The 15,857-nt window shown below is 35.1% G+C and overlaps 1 protein-coding gene and 1 non-coding gene across 3 annotated transcripts in view; both read left to right on the forward strand.

Moving 5' to 3' along the window:
- The window catches only part of ITGB3BP (integrin subunit beta 3 binding protein), an 89,875-nt gene that overhangs the window by 3,943 nt on the left and 70,075 nt on the right, over positions 1–15,857 (forward strand). The window lies entirely within an intron of this gene.
- Positions 2,831–2,965, forward strand: LOC114900132. The gene has a single exon (XR_003794751.1). It is a non-coding gene; the product is annotated as a small nucleolar RNA SNORA16B/SNORA16A family (small nucleolar RNA).

Genomic DNA, 15,857 nt, shown 5'->3' on the forward strand with positions numbered 1-15,857 from the left:
GGATTTAGATCCCAAAGACTTTACAAAATGGAATTATCTGAGATACAATATGAAATAATTGAACAGAATACTTAAATAAAAAGTTGAATCACAAAAATTAGCAAGTAATGAGACTACCCAAAATGACTAGGCAAATTTTAAACTAGGATGATTAAAATGTTTAGAAACAAAAAATATATAATTGTTGAAATAAAAGCTTAGTAGATGGACTTACATGTTACAGTAGATTGTGTTGAACTGAACCTTCCATAGATAACAGTTTTAAACTCTGGGCAAAATATTAAAAGTAACTTCTTGAAGGCACTGGAAAGCAACCATACTAGGCAGAAATTGGAGGGGAGTTGACCCTTGAAAGAAGGGAACTACAATGTGCAAAGTTTGCATTTATATTGTTTTATCCAAGGGCAGTCCATATGATGTAGTACAGCTAGAACTCAACGAGAAAGCTCCAGTTTTACTTGTTTGAAGAGCTGGGTTAAGAGCTTGGGATTACCAGAATTGCTGGCAAGTAAAGGGAAAATCCTAAAAAGAGGGTAGCCCCAAAATCTGGTTATAAACTGCCAGAATCCTTGATGGATCCCTTAACTGCACATGGATTAGGGATTCTCCATGAAGCCTGGCAAGAAGCAACAGCTGGGATGCTGAAAGAATTGAACAGTGATTTCAGCTGCTGTCCATCACTGGGGAGACAGATTTTAGAGTCTGAGTTTATTCAAGTTAAATGCCTGCTAGAACAAAACACCACTGTTAAGAGTAAGAAAGCAGAATTCAGAGTCTCGATGTCATATCATCTACAATGTACAAGATGCAATAAAATAATACCAGACAAGCAAAGAAACAAAATTTGACTCGTTGAGAGAGAGTCAATTGAAATTGACCCCAAGATGACCTAGATTTTAGAATTAGCAGACAAAGACTTTAAAGCACCCACTATAAATATGTTCAAGAACTTAAAGGGAAAAAAAATGGTCATAATGAAAGGGCACATGGGGAATCTCAGAAGAGAAAAAGACGCAACGGAAATTCTGTATTTGAAAAGTACAATACGTAGAATGAAAATATTTACTGTGTGGGCTTTATAGCACAAGAAAAGAACTTGAAGATAGAATAATAGAAATGATCTAATTGAAAAAATAAAATACAGAGCCTTAGTGACTTTTGGGACAATATCAGGTGGTCTAATATATGTAAGTGAGTCCTAGAAATAGAAGAGAATGGGAATTAAAAAATATATGTATTTTAAGAAATAATGACTCCTAAATTTCTCACTTTTGCTGAAAAAACATAAAGTACAGATCCAAGAAGCTCAGCAAACTCCAGTCGAGATAAAAAATATGTGTTTGTCTATGCACATGTACATATACATGCCATAGTCAAACTGATAAAAATTAAAAATGAAGTGAAAATCTTCAAAGCAGCCAGAGAAAATTGATGCTTTACCCGTAGGGGAAACTATTCAAATGAAAGCTGACTTCTCGTCAGAAACCATGGAGGTCAGAAGACAGTAGAATGACATTTTAAGGTGCTAAAAGGAAAAAAACCTCAACCCAGATTTCTATATGTAGACACTTATCCTTCAAAATGAAGGTAAAATAAAGATATTATCAGATAAAAACAATATTTGTTACCAGCAGACCTGCATAGAAGAAATGCTAAAAAAAAAATTCTTTGAGCTGAAGGGAAATGATGTCAAGTACAAATTTACATCTGTTTGAAGAATACTGGGAATGGTAGATATGTGATAAGATATAAAAGACTATAGTTGTCCATCAGTATCTGTGGAGGATTGGTTCCAGGAGGCCCCACTTATACTAAAATCACACAGATTTTATGCTCAAGTCCCTTATATAAAATGGTATAGTACAATGAAAACAGTTGGTCCTCCGTATCCGAGGGTTTTCTCTCCACAGAGTCAACCAACCATGGATGGAAATCTTGATCCACAGATGTGAAACCCATGAATATGGAGGGTTGACTGTATATTTATCAAAAAAAAATCTGTGTATAAGTAGACCAGCACAGTTCAAACGCATGTTGTTCAAGGGTCAACTGTGTATATTTTTTGCTTGTAACTTCTTGAATAGATGTGCGTGTTTAAAGCAAAACTTATAACACTTATTGTGGGTTTTATAACATGTATATGTATAACAGTATAGCACAAAGGACAGAGGAAATGGACAGTAACATTGTAAGATTCTTATATTTATGTAAAGTAGTATTGTATTAACTCTAAATGAACTGTGATGGGTTAAAAAGGCATATTGTAATGCCCCAGGGTAACTAATAAAAAATACAAAGAAAAATAATACATAACCCCCAAAATACATAAAAAACAACAGAAGAATTGAAGTGCTATACTAAAAAATGTTTAATCAAAAGAAAGCAGGAAAGGAAGATCAGAGGACTAAAAAACAAATGAGACAGATAGAAAACAAGTAGCAAAATGTAGACCCAACTGTATAATGATTACATTATGTTTAAGTGCAATAAAGACACCAACGAAAAGGTACAGAATATCAGACTGGATTTAAATATATATAGATTGACGTATATATATGTTTATATGTATATATGTATATATCCCAACTCATTTAATCCTCATAACACTGATACCATCCTAACTGGATACCAAAATACAATAAAAGAATTATAAGAACATTGCTGACCAATGTATTTCATGAACATAGAATCAAAAACCCTCGGCAGAAGATTAGCAAATCTAATTCAGCAGTTGTAAAAGAGACAATACATCATGTCCAAGTAGGATTTATCCCAAGAATGCAGTTTTTTCAATATTTGAAAATCAATTATTGTTTTTAAAAGAATAAAAGATGGTCCTAATCGAAGTTGCAGCTGCTTCTACATAACTGCTCTGGTCAAAAAGGATTCCAAAGTGACAGTTTTCCTTGATGATCACTGTTCTGTTTGCTGTAACTGATCTACGGCATTTCAGGAAAAGACAGTTCCCATTGTACCTGTCATTTCTCAGCTGTGCCAGCTGAAGATTGAGCTTTCTGGTGAGTGAGGACTCTGGGATCATGACAGTGATGGAACACAACAGCCTCAGGACCTGGTTGCCCCAAAGTTTTCCTGGCAGTGTCTAAACTGAAGAATCTTGAAGATACCAGCTTGTTGCTGTAGCCGTGCTTTAGAATAAGATTTGTCTTAAACTGTGATTGTGGCTCTACAGAGTTGGGAAAGAATCACTATGGGAAGAGGCGAGCTAGGAGAGTACAGGCTCTGTTAGATGGAAACATTGACCTTTGTTGGGGTTTTTTTTGCTAATATTGGTACTTGACATATAAATGACCAATAAAAGACTCCTGGTTGGGTGGATTGATAGATAGATAGGTGGATAGATAGGTACATACTAAAGAAGATCATATTAATAGTTCTACGAAGAACACACCCATTTATGATAAAATAAAAACTTAGCAAACTAGGATAGAAGGGAACTCCTTCCTATGAAAAACCTACAAATATACTCAGTATTGAACACTTTTTCTAAGATTAGGAACAAGGCAAGAATGCGCCCACTCACAACTTCTGTTCAACAAAGCACTAAAAAAAAAAGGAAATGCATAAATGTTGGAAAGGAGAAAGTAAAATTGATGATCTGCTGATGATATGATCATGAACATAGAAAATCCTAAGGAAGCTGCAAAACAGTTATTAGAACTATTTAGCAAAGATGCAGAGCACAAAGTCAGTGTACAAAAATCAATTCTATTTCTACATGTTAGCAATGAACACCTGGAAAATGAAGCTTAAGTTTTTCCATTTATAATTATGTAAAAAAATATAAGTTTAACAGAAGACATGGAAGATTTCTACTGTGAAAATTACAAAATGTTGCTTAGAGAACATAAAGATTTAAATAAATAGGGGCATGTATGGATTGGAAGACTCTATATTAAAATGTTGGTTCTCTCCAGTTGATGTTTATTTTTTTAATATATTTATTTATTTATTTTCGGCTGCATTGGATCTTTGTTGCTGCTTGTGGGCTTTCTCTACTTGCCGCGAGTGGGGGCTACTCTTCATTGCGGTGTGCAGGCTTCTCATTGCAATGGCTTCTCTTGTTGCAGAGCATGGGCTCTAGGCACACGGGTTTCAGTAGTTGTGGAACGTGGGCTCAGCAGTTGTGGCTTGCAAGCTCTAGAGCACAGGCTCAGTAGTTGTAGTGCACGGGTTTAGTTGCTCTGCAGCATGTGGGATCTTCCTGGACCAGGGCTTGAACCTGTGTCCCCTGCAATGGCAGGCAGATTCTAAACCACTCCGCCACCAGGGAAGCCCTCCAATTGATCTTTAGATTCAATGCAATTCCTGTCAATACTGGCAGACATTTTAAAGGAATAGAAAAACTGATTTCAAAAATTTTATAAAAAGGCTGAGGACTTACAGTAGTCCAAACAATCTTAAAAAAGAAGAACGAAGTTGGAGTACATAGACTAACTAGACTTAGTGTATGTACAAAGTATGTACACTACCTAGACTTAACTATACTATATAAAGTGGCAATGAAATCAATGTGGTTTGGGCCTAATGGCAAATAGATAAAATGGAAAAGAATAAAAAGCCCAGAAGTAGAACCAAGCCAAGTACCAAAGTAATTCAGTTGGGGAAAGAGAAATCTTTCCAACTGGTTCTGGAACACCATGTGGAAAAACAAACCAAACAACCTTGACTTCCACCTTATACCATATACAAAGCTTAATTTGAGATGTAGCATAGTCTTAAATGTAACCAGTAAAATTTCTGGAAGGAAATACATGAGAATATTGTTACAACATGGGGTAGATAAAATTTCAGGCAAGGTACATAAAGCAACCATAAAGGAATAAAATTGATAAATCAGACTACATCTAATTTATATATTTTAAATATAAGTTTAGAATATATAAAGAACACTTGGGACTTCCCTGGTGGTCCAGTGATTAAGACTCTGTGCTTCCACTGCATGGGGCACAGGTTCGATCCCTGGTCAGGGAACTAAGATCCCACATGCTGCGTGGAGTAGCCAAAAAAAAAAAAAAAAGAATATATGAAGAACTCTTACAACTCAACAGTAAAAAGATTAAAACCTTATTAAAATAGTGGTCCAAAGACTTGATCCAATACTTAATAAAAGAAGTTATGTGAATTGCAAATAAGCATTTTGTTAGATATCAGGGAAATACAAGTTAAAATTAAATTGAAATACTATATAACACCCAGTAAAATAGCTGTACAGTTGACCCTTGAACAACATGGATTTGAACTGTGAGTGTTCACTTACATGCCCACTCTTTTCAATAAATGTGTACTACAGTACTGCATAATCTGTGGTTGGTTGAATCTGTGGATGTGGAACCAAAGATATAGAAGACCGAGTATAAAGTTGTACATGGATTTTTTTTTTCTGATGTGGACCATTTTTAAAGTCTTTATTGAATTTGTTACAATATTGCTTCTGTTTTATGTTTTGGCCTTTTGGCCACAAGGCATGTGGGATCCTAGCTTCCCAACCGGGGATCGAACCCGCCCCGCTGCCCTCCGCCCACCCCCACCCTCACCCCAGCCCCACACCGGAAGGCAAAGTCCTAACCACTCGACCACCAGGGAAGTCCCTATGCGTGGATTTTTGACTGCAGGGGGTTCAGCACCCCTAACCCTCCACATTGTTCAAGAGTCAACTGTGTATTCATTATACATTTTGAGAATACTAGGTGACTAATGAATCTTAGTAAATAGATTTGCTTTGCACAGAAGTATGGGTTAGCACTTCTTCAACTAGTTTCTGTGTGCTCTAGGCTTGAGAGAATAAGTTTATTGCAGATAACGTGAGCTAGGCTTTCACTGTAGGCTGAGGAATTTAAAATATGTTGCCTTTGCATTGGAGGTATCAATATGAAATCATGGATTTTTAAATATATGTATAAAAATCCAGGTAGATAGAAAAGTATGTGTGTGTGTTTTCTGTTCTAGCTCTGTCCCTTGCCTTTAAGCAATGACATAAGTATCAATGAACACACCTAGTGCTGAGATTTTGATTTATAAATGCCATTGTCCACTAAAAAGAACCAAGTTTCTTTAAAGCAAAAGCTAATTCCAGTGCTGGAGCAGAGAACATTTTGTATGAGTGAGTGTGCATGTGCAAATAAGGAAATATAATGAAGTGCTCAAAGAATTACAGGTACATAAGGTACATTGGAGGCAGTGTGAAAGGGGAATGATCCAATTGCCAAATCTGGGACAATTAAGATCAACATAAATGGTAGGAATTGATTATAATCCATTGGATTAAATAAAATGCCATGATTCTATAGTGATATAAATAAATGAATAAAGAGGAGAGAAAGGAAAGCTATTCCTTGGAGTGGAATGCTAATTAATAAATATAAGTGATAGGATTAGAAAATCATCAATGGTTCTTTAAAAGTATTAGGACAAAGTTTGATAGCAAACAAGATATTTACATATAAGATTTCTTATCTATTACATTGGAGAAAACTGGCAGATAACATCTTAATGATCAAAATACATATCACTGATATTGTGAGAAACCAACATCATGTGCCTCAAGTTATCATGCTCTCAAAAGGATACAGCATCATTTTTGTAATACTTATGGCAAAAAACCCACATAGCCTCATCAGGAGAAAATGTCAGATAAACCCAAATTGACAGATATTCTACAAAGATAACTAGCCTGTGCTCTTGAAAAATGTCAAGGTCAAACAAAAGAAAGGTTGAGGAGGAGCCGTTCTAGGTAAGGGAGACTAAAGAGATGGGACAATAAAATGCAATGAGTGATCCAGGATTGGATCCTAGACTTGGCGGCAGGGGTGGGGGGATTGGCTATAAGGGGCATTTTTGGAGCAAGTTGTAAAATTTGAATATGGTCTCTTGATAGTAGTATTGTATCAATGATAAATTTCCTGATTTCGATCAATATGCAGAAATCAGTTGCATTTCTTTAGTAACGAACTACCAGAAAAACAAATTAAGAAAACAGTTCTGTTTACAATTGCATCAAAAAAGAATAACATTCCTAGGAATAAATTTAACCAAGGAGGCAAAAGATCTGTACACTGAAGACTATAAGATATTGATAAAAGAAAATGAAGAAGACAGAAATAAACACAAAGATATTCCATTTTTATGGATTGGAAGGATTAACATTGTTAAAATGTCCATACTACCCAAAGCAGTCTACAGATTCAATGCAGTCCTTATCAAAATTCCAACAGTATTTTTCACAGAAATAGAACAAACAACCCTAAAGTTTGTATGAAACCAGAAAAGACCCTGAATAGCCAAAGCAGTCTTGAGAAAGAGCAAAGCAAAGTTTGAAAGCATCGTGCTGATTTCAAACTATATTGCAAAGTATAAAAAATCAAAACAGTATGGTATTCACATAAAAACAGGCACATAGATCAATGGAACAGAATAGTGACTCCAAAAATAAACCCACACATATTTGTCAATTGATTTACAACAAAGGAGCCAAGAATATACAATACAATATGAAGGACAGTCTCTTCAACAAATGGTGTTGGGAAAACTGACAGGCCGATGTAAAAGAATGAAACTGGACCCCTATCTTACACCATACACAAAAAATCAACTCAAAATGGATTAAAGACTTGAAGGTAATACCTAAGATCATAAACCTCTTGAAGAAAACATAAGCCATAAGCTCCTTAACACTGGTCTTGGCAATGATTTTTTGGATCTGACACCAAAAGCAAAGGCCATAGCAGCAAAAATAAGTGGGACTACATCAAAGCAAAAAGCTTCTGCACAGCAAAGGAAATCAACAAAATGAAAAGGCAGTCTACAGAATGGGAGAAAGTAATTGCAAATCGTGTATCTGATAAGGGATTAATACACAAAGAACTCATACAACTCAATAGCAAAAAACCCCCAAACAATCCAATTTAAAAACTGGGCAGACATCATCAAAAAATCTAGAAACAATAAATGCTGGAGAGGGTGTGGAGAAAAGGGAACACTCTTGCACTGCTGGTGGGAATGTGAATTGGTTCAGCCACTATGGAGAACAGTATGGGGGTTCCTTAAAAAACTACAAATAGAATTACCATATGACCCAGCAATCCCACTACTGGGCATATACCCTGAGAAAACCAAAATTCAAAAAGAGTCATGTACCAAAATGTTCATTGCAGCTCTATTTACAGTAATCAGGACATGGAAGCAACCTAAGTGTCCATCAACAGATGAATGGATAAAGATGTGGCACATATATACAATGGAATATTAGCCATAAAAAGAAACGAAATTGAGTTATTTGTAGGGAGGTGGATGGACCTAGAGTCTGTCATACAGAGTGAAGTAAGTCAGAAAGAGAAAAACAAATACCGTATGGTAACGCATATATATGGAATCTAAAAAAAAAAAAAATAGTCATGAAAACCTAGGGGCAAGACGGGAAAAAAGACGCAGAGAGTGGCATGGACATATATACACTACCAAATGTAAAATATACACTACCAAATGTAAAATAGATAGCTGGTGGAAAGCAGCCGCATAGCACAGGGAGATCAGCTCGGTGCTTTGTGACCACCTAGAGGGGTAGGATAGGGAGGGTGGGAGGGAGGGAGATGCAAGAGGGAAGAGATATGAGGATATATGTATATGTATAGCTGATTCAGTTTGTTATAAAGCAGAGACTAACACACCATTGTTAAGCAATTATACTCCAATAAAAGTGTTTAAAAACCCCAAAAAACTGGGCAGAGGACCTGAATAGACATTTTTTCCAGAGAAGACATACAGATGGCTAACAGGTAGTGAAAAGGTGCTCAGCGTCACTAATCAGCAAGGAAATGCAAATCAAAACCACAATGAGATGTCACCTCACACCTGTTAGAATGGCTCTTATCAAAAAGACAAGAGATAGCAAGTTCTGGTAAGGATATGGAGAAAGGGGAACCCTGTGCAGTGTTGGTGGGAATGTAAACGGGTGCAGCCACTATGGAAAACAATAAGGAGGTTTCTCAAAATACAGAACTTCTATATGATCCAGCAACTCCACTTCTGGGTATTTATCTGAAGGAAATCAAAACATTAACAAAAGATACATGCACTCCCATGTTCATTACAGTATTATTTACAATAGCCAAATATCCACCAATGGATGAATGGATAAAGAAATATATATATATATATATATATATACATACATACATATGGAATATTATTCAGCTATAACAAAGAAGAAAATCCTTCCATTTGCAATATGGATGGACCTTGAGGGTATTATGCTAAATGAAATAAGTCAGAAAGAAAAAGGTGAATACCATATGATCTCACTTACATTTGGAATCTTTAAAAAGAACAAACTCATAGAAAAGGAGATCAGACTTGTGTTTACCAGTGGTGGGGGATAGGGAAGGAGGAATTGGAGGAAGGTGGTCAAAAGGTACAAACTTCTAGTTATGTAATTAAGTCGTGGGGATGTAATGTACAGCAGGGTTACTATAGTTAATAATACTATATTGTATGTTTGAAAGTTGCTAAGAGATTAGATCTCAAAAGTTCTTATCACAAGAGAAAAAATCGTAACTATGTGTGGTGATTGATGGATTTTAACTAGACTTACTATGATGATCATTTCACAATATATACATATATTGAATCATGTAGTACATCTGAAATTAATATTATATTTCAAAAAATTTTCCTGATTTTGATTATTGTATTGTGTTTATGTAAGAGAATATCCTTGTTCTTAGAAAAACACACAAATATTTGTGGATAAAGGTATACAGTGTCTCCAACTTATTTTCAATGGATCATAAAAATGATTTTGCATTGTATATGTATGTGTGTGTGTATGTTTCTATAGAGAATGATAAAGCAACTGGGACAAAATGTAAACAAGTATTAAGTCTGGGTAAAGGATATCAAAAACTGTTATTCCTAGAATATTTTTTAACTTTAAAAATATATAAAAATTAAAAGTTCCCCCAAAATACCCATCAAATTGTTTTTAAAAATGCTAATGGATGGATTAAACAGTAAATTAGACACAATTAAAGAAAGAATTACACAACTAAAGATAGACCTGAAGAAATTGCCTGACAGCATAGAGATCAATGATAAGAAATAGATGTTTAGAGCTATGGAAAATGGAATAGAAAATCTAAAATTTCTTCTAGAGGGAGTCTCAGAGAGGTAGAATCAAGGAGAGCCAATATTTGGAGAAATTATGGCTTAGATTTTTCCAGAACTGATAAAACACAAATCCATATAAGAGACTGCCTTAGAGATAAGACAGTGTTAATATGACATCCTTTGGGAACCTGCATTTAAAGCACCTTAAATAGAATTGAAGGATTATAAAAAATGTAAGGAATTAAATATGTTCTTGAATTTAAGACTGACGTTTTAAGTAAAAAAAAAATTTAATTATTAATTTATATAATATAACACCTTTGTGCCAATCACTGTGTCAGGCTTTGGGGATTCAAATATGAACAGATGTTACACTCTCTAGTTTGCATTTTAGTGGGAGAGATAGTTCAACAAGTATTTTTAGAACTAACAATTTACCAGTTAACAGACAAGATGCTAATGATATAAATACATTAGTCTAGGGAGGAAATATACTATTGCAACTTGATAAGTTTAATGAGAAGAACATGCACAAGTATTATAGGTATGGAATGGAAAGACCCTTAGTGCAATCTGGACAGTGTCAGGGAAAAATTAAATATGACTCTGCTGGAATCTCAGAGAAAAGGTAGACATCAATGTTAGTTTATTATTGTTAATTTTTATGTTGTAAAATATTATACATACAAAAAGGTATATAAAATATCACCAGTCTACCACATTTAATTCTGATAAACCTGTTTAGCCCCTTTTAATAGAATCTTTTAAAAGACTTATTCATGTCCTTTATATATGTATGTGTGATGATACACATATGTATATGTTTCTCACAGAAGGTAATAGTAATGAATGTTTTATTAATGTTCATTTTTGAGAGTACCCATTTAAGAATGAAATGATCTTATGGCATTTCTCATTTTATTCAACCCAAAGAACATCTCACCTCCATCCATATATCTTCTGGGTTCAGTATTCCCAAATATATCCCTTTTATGTCTGTAAAAATTCTTTAGCTAATTCTTTATTAATCTTTTGATAAAGCAACTTTTGACACCATAAACATGTTGCCCAAAAACTGGTTAAGGTTTTGGCTAGTTTTATCATGAAGAATAACAAGATTAATCATTTATTTAGTTGCTTTCACGTGGTGACCATATTTCTCCATGCAGTGGAGTGATAATCCCACTTACCCATGCTGTGATAGTGAATTATGTGACCTCTGTCAATGTTGAACACAAAAAAGCATAGGCTTGAATGAAAGGGAGAATGCAGAAGGATATAGGAGATTCTTCTCCCTTCTTTGCTCATTCCCATACATGGAATGGAAAATGTATCATTTTAGATTTCTCAGTTTGTACCTAAAGAGTCACATGGGATGTGAATTTGGCCATTGCCTTTCATCAAGGGATTTCTAAGCATCTCATAAGCATATTCCATAATCCTCTAAAAACTGTTTGTGTAGTTGTAGCTGGCAATATTATTATCTCCATTATAGAGAGAAGTAAATGGAAGCACTGATATACTAAGTGATATTTTTATCTTCCGTTCAGAAATTTACCACTGGTTTACAGGCCAGTATTATTTATCACCTTTATGAAGCTTAGTGAGATTATGTGATTTGCCCAACCTTAGGGGAAAATTTTGGCATAACATCAAGGCTCCTGAGTCTTATATGCCTTACTAATTTTATCTCCTCCCCACACACATACACTCTTACCCTCAGCTCTATTGAAAATCATATTTAATTCAATGTTTTAAAAGTCCTGTAAGGGATGAGGTATTACTGTTAGTCATGATTGTGGTTACTTATGTGGGAGAAAGGAGGGGTGAACAAGATGGGACAAATGGAAGGTTTTGGGGGAGAGCTGGCAAACTTCTATTTCTTGATCCTGGGTGATGGTTACAGTGGTTACAAGGGTGGTTGCCTTATAATAATCCATTAAGCAATATATTTTTTAATGTAAAAAAAAAAAAAAGTCCTGTAAGGGAACCTCAAATCATGTTGCTTCATGAGTCTTGGAGGTGTCATTCCTGGTTCTTAATTAGGAATCAAATGATAGTTTATTTTTTCTAAAATAGTTTTTTTTAATATTGTAATATTGTAACTGCTGTTATTAATGTTACATACTAAAACTCATGCACTTGTTCTGTTCTGATGAGTTAGAGAATCCTACGCAGGATACTACCATGTGGTAAGCTAAATAAAATAGTGGAAGATGGTCTTCGAGAGTAATATGGCTAATTCTACATGGTTACTTTCTTTTCTTTTCCTGTTGATATAAAACTACATATCTTTATCTTTCTTAAATTCTCACTAGCAATAATGCTGGTAGCAACCAGAATTTTGATCCCAGTGAACCTAAACCTAGTACACCTAAGTGTACTAGGGGTACTGTAGTATTCAAATTGTGGGCACTGGTGTAAATTTGGGTTAAGTTGAAAGTGAGAAGTAACCTGTAGAGCAGCGGTCCCCAACCTTTTTGGCACCAGGAACCGGTTTCGTGGAAGACAGTTTTTCCACGGACCAGGGTGAGGGTGTGTGTGGGGGGATATGATGGTTCAGGCAGTAATGCGAGCGATGGGGAGCGGCAGATGAAGCTTCACTCACTTGCCCGCCACTGCCCACTGTGCAGCCCAATTCCTAACAGGCCTCAGACTGGTACCGGTCCATGGCCTGGGGGTTGGAGACCCCTGCCATAGAGATTATAAGGTTACCCATAAGAGGGAGGTAATTAGGATATAATAGGTAGGTGCCCATTTAAAATTTATTTATTTTTAATTGTGAAATATACATAGCATAAAATTTACCATTTTAACCATTTTAAAGTATACAGTTCTGTGGCACTTAAGTTCAGGTAACCCTTGAGTAAATTGGGGATTTACTCTAGTTATAGTCCAGCTATAACTTTACAGTCAGCATTCTGTATCCCTGGTACCGCATCCACGGATTCAACCAACTGCAGATTGTATAGTACTGTAGTATGTATTTCTTGAAAAAAAAAAAACTCGAGAATAGGTGGACCCTTGCAGTTCAAATTCGTGTTGTTCAAGGGTCAACTGTACATTCACATCGTTGTACAACAATTACCATCATCCAACTCCAAAACTTTTTTCGTCTTGCAAAACTGAAACTTCCTATCCATTGAAGAGTAACTCCCTATTCACCCCTCCTCCTAGCCCCTGGCAACTATCTTTCTATTTTCTATAATATGTGTATACTTTTAATTTTTATTGGAGTATAGTTGCTTTACAATGTGTTTGTTTATACTGTACAGCAAAGTGAATCAGCTATACGTATACATATATCCCCTCTTTTTTGGATTTCCTTCTCATTTAGGTCACCACAGAGCACTGAGTAGAGTTCCCTGTGCTATACAGTAGGTTCTCATTAGTTATCTATTTTATATATACATAGTATATACATAGTATCATAGTATATACATAGTATCAGTAGTGTATATATGTCAGTCCCAATCTCTCAATTCATTCCACCCCCCCGCTTCCCCCTTGGTATCCATACATAAATGTCTGTGTCTCTATTTCTGCTTTGTAAATAAGATCGTCTATACCAGTTTATTCAGATTCCATGTATACGCGTTAATATACAATATTTGTTTTTCCCTTTCTGACTTACTTCACTCTGTATGATAGTCCCTAGGTCCATCCATGTCTCTACAAATGACCCAATTTCGTTCCTTTTTATGGCTGAGTAATATTCCACTGTATATGTGTACCACATCTTTTTTATCCATTCCTTTGTTGATGGACATTTAGGTTGCTTCCATGTCCTGGCTATTGTAAATAGTACTGCATTGAACACTGGGGTGCATGACTGCTTTAAGCACCTCATTTGAGTGGAATTATATAGTACTTGTCCTTTTTTGCTTGGCTTATTTCACTTAGCATAATGTCTTCAAGGTTTATCCATGTTGTAGCATGTGGACTTTCTTTCCTTTGAAGGCTGAATAATATTCTCTTGTATATGTATATACCAAATTTATTACTTATTCCTCTGTCCACAGACACTTGCATTGCTTTCACCTTTTGGCTATTGTGAATACTGCTGTCATGAACATGGGTGTACAAATATCTGTTTGTGTCCCTACTTTCAGTTCTTTTGGGTATATATTCATAAGTGGGATTACTGGATTATATGTTCATTCTAGGTTTGATTTTTTGAGGAACTGCCAAACTATTTCCATAGCAGCTGTACCATTTTACAGTCCCACAGCACAAGAGTTCCAGTTTCTCTATCCTGGCCAACACTTACTTTCTGGATTTTTTGATAGTAGCCATCCTGATGGTTGTAAAGTGGTATCTTGTGGTTCTGATTTGTGTGTCTGTGGTTCTGATTTGCATTTCCCTAATACTAGCGATGTTGAGCATCGTTTCTTGTGTTTACCAGCCATTTGTATATCTTCTTTGGAGAACTGTCAATTTGAGTTCTTTGCCTATTTGGGGGTGCCCATTTTTTTAAAATCAAGGTAGTAACCACAAGAGCTGCTTATTACTTTACAGAACTCCCAGAGATATATCACTTTTAATTGCTAACTAATACTGGTAGCAAATAAGTAAGAACTTTATGAAAATATTTGTCCCACATATCTAATCAAGTTTTGCCTGTCCTTCCTTTGTGTGTTTCATCCATCTCTTTCTCTCTGTTTCTGTTAACATCATCCTAATCCACTTAGCATCATCTATGCTACAGTTGTTTGTGAGTTTTTTAAAAAGGGTAAAAGCATTTAGTAGGTGCTTAATTTAATAACTGATATCTTGACACTGGGCCCAGTTCTACCAGAATGGTAAGAATAGATGGTCATAAATTCCTCTAGTAGGTTTGTTTTTCTTTACCTCTTTAGCTCCTCCCCCTCAATTCAACAAGGATTTATTATGAACAGGGTGTAAAATCTGAGTTTCTCTCCCTCAAACTGTGTGATAGGGGGCAAATCACACTAAACTCTTCTTTATTGGATGACCTAAGTAATCTCTTAGTTTTCTCCTAGTCTTGTCTAGTAAATGTCTTTATGATTCTTGTAACTATTACCAGCTTTTGGATATTAGATGCCTGAATTATCTGAGAACCACATTACCCACAATAAATCATGTTTTTAGATTCTCACTAAACTGTTAGAGTGAGAGATAACAGTCTAACTCAGATGACTTTCTTATTTACTTTTACGTATCTCCTTGGGCTTCTTAGATCAACCTAGGACCTAAACTGGAAACCTTTTAAATACAAATATTTAGTTTCTCTAAGAATTAGCCATCACTAATAAAGCAAGAATATTTTGAGTGGTTAATATCGGGGGTGGGGGTTATTTACTTCTAAAAAGTAGTATTGCATCTTAACAGCATTTAAAAACAAAGGCTGAAAAATGCTGTACTGTGTACTTTTAGTTTTTGATTTCCACTTTTGAAGTTTTATAAATACAAAAAACATCTCACACACCTGAATAGGGTAATATATATTCCAAAGCTAAATATAGTACTTTTTTTGATTAGCTGCCATTTTTGATCATAACCTCTGTTCTCTTCTTGCTTCATTGAGAATTCACATTAAATTGATTTCAAGTGGACTTCTAAAAGATATGAGTAATTCTTTAAACCAATTTAGTTAATCTTAAGAAATAATATTATGTGATAGGCTAATGTAGATATAATAGCAAAATTAAGTGAACTATTTTAGATAGATTAAATTTTTGTATTTAATATTTATTGCTGAGTAATTTTTATAA

The sequence above is a fragment of the Monodon monoceros genome, unplaced genomic scaffold, assembly GCF_005190385.1.
Source record: "Monodon monoceros isolate NGI ecotype Baffin Bay Population unplaced genomic scaffold, NGI_Narwhal_1 Super_Scaffold_18, whole genome shotgun sequence".
NCBI classification, from domain to species: domain Eukaryota; kingdom Metazoa; phylum Chordata; class Mammalia; order Artiodactyla; family Monodontidae; genus Monodon; species Monodon monoceros.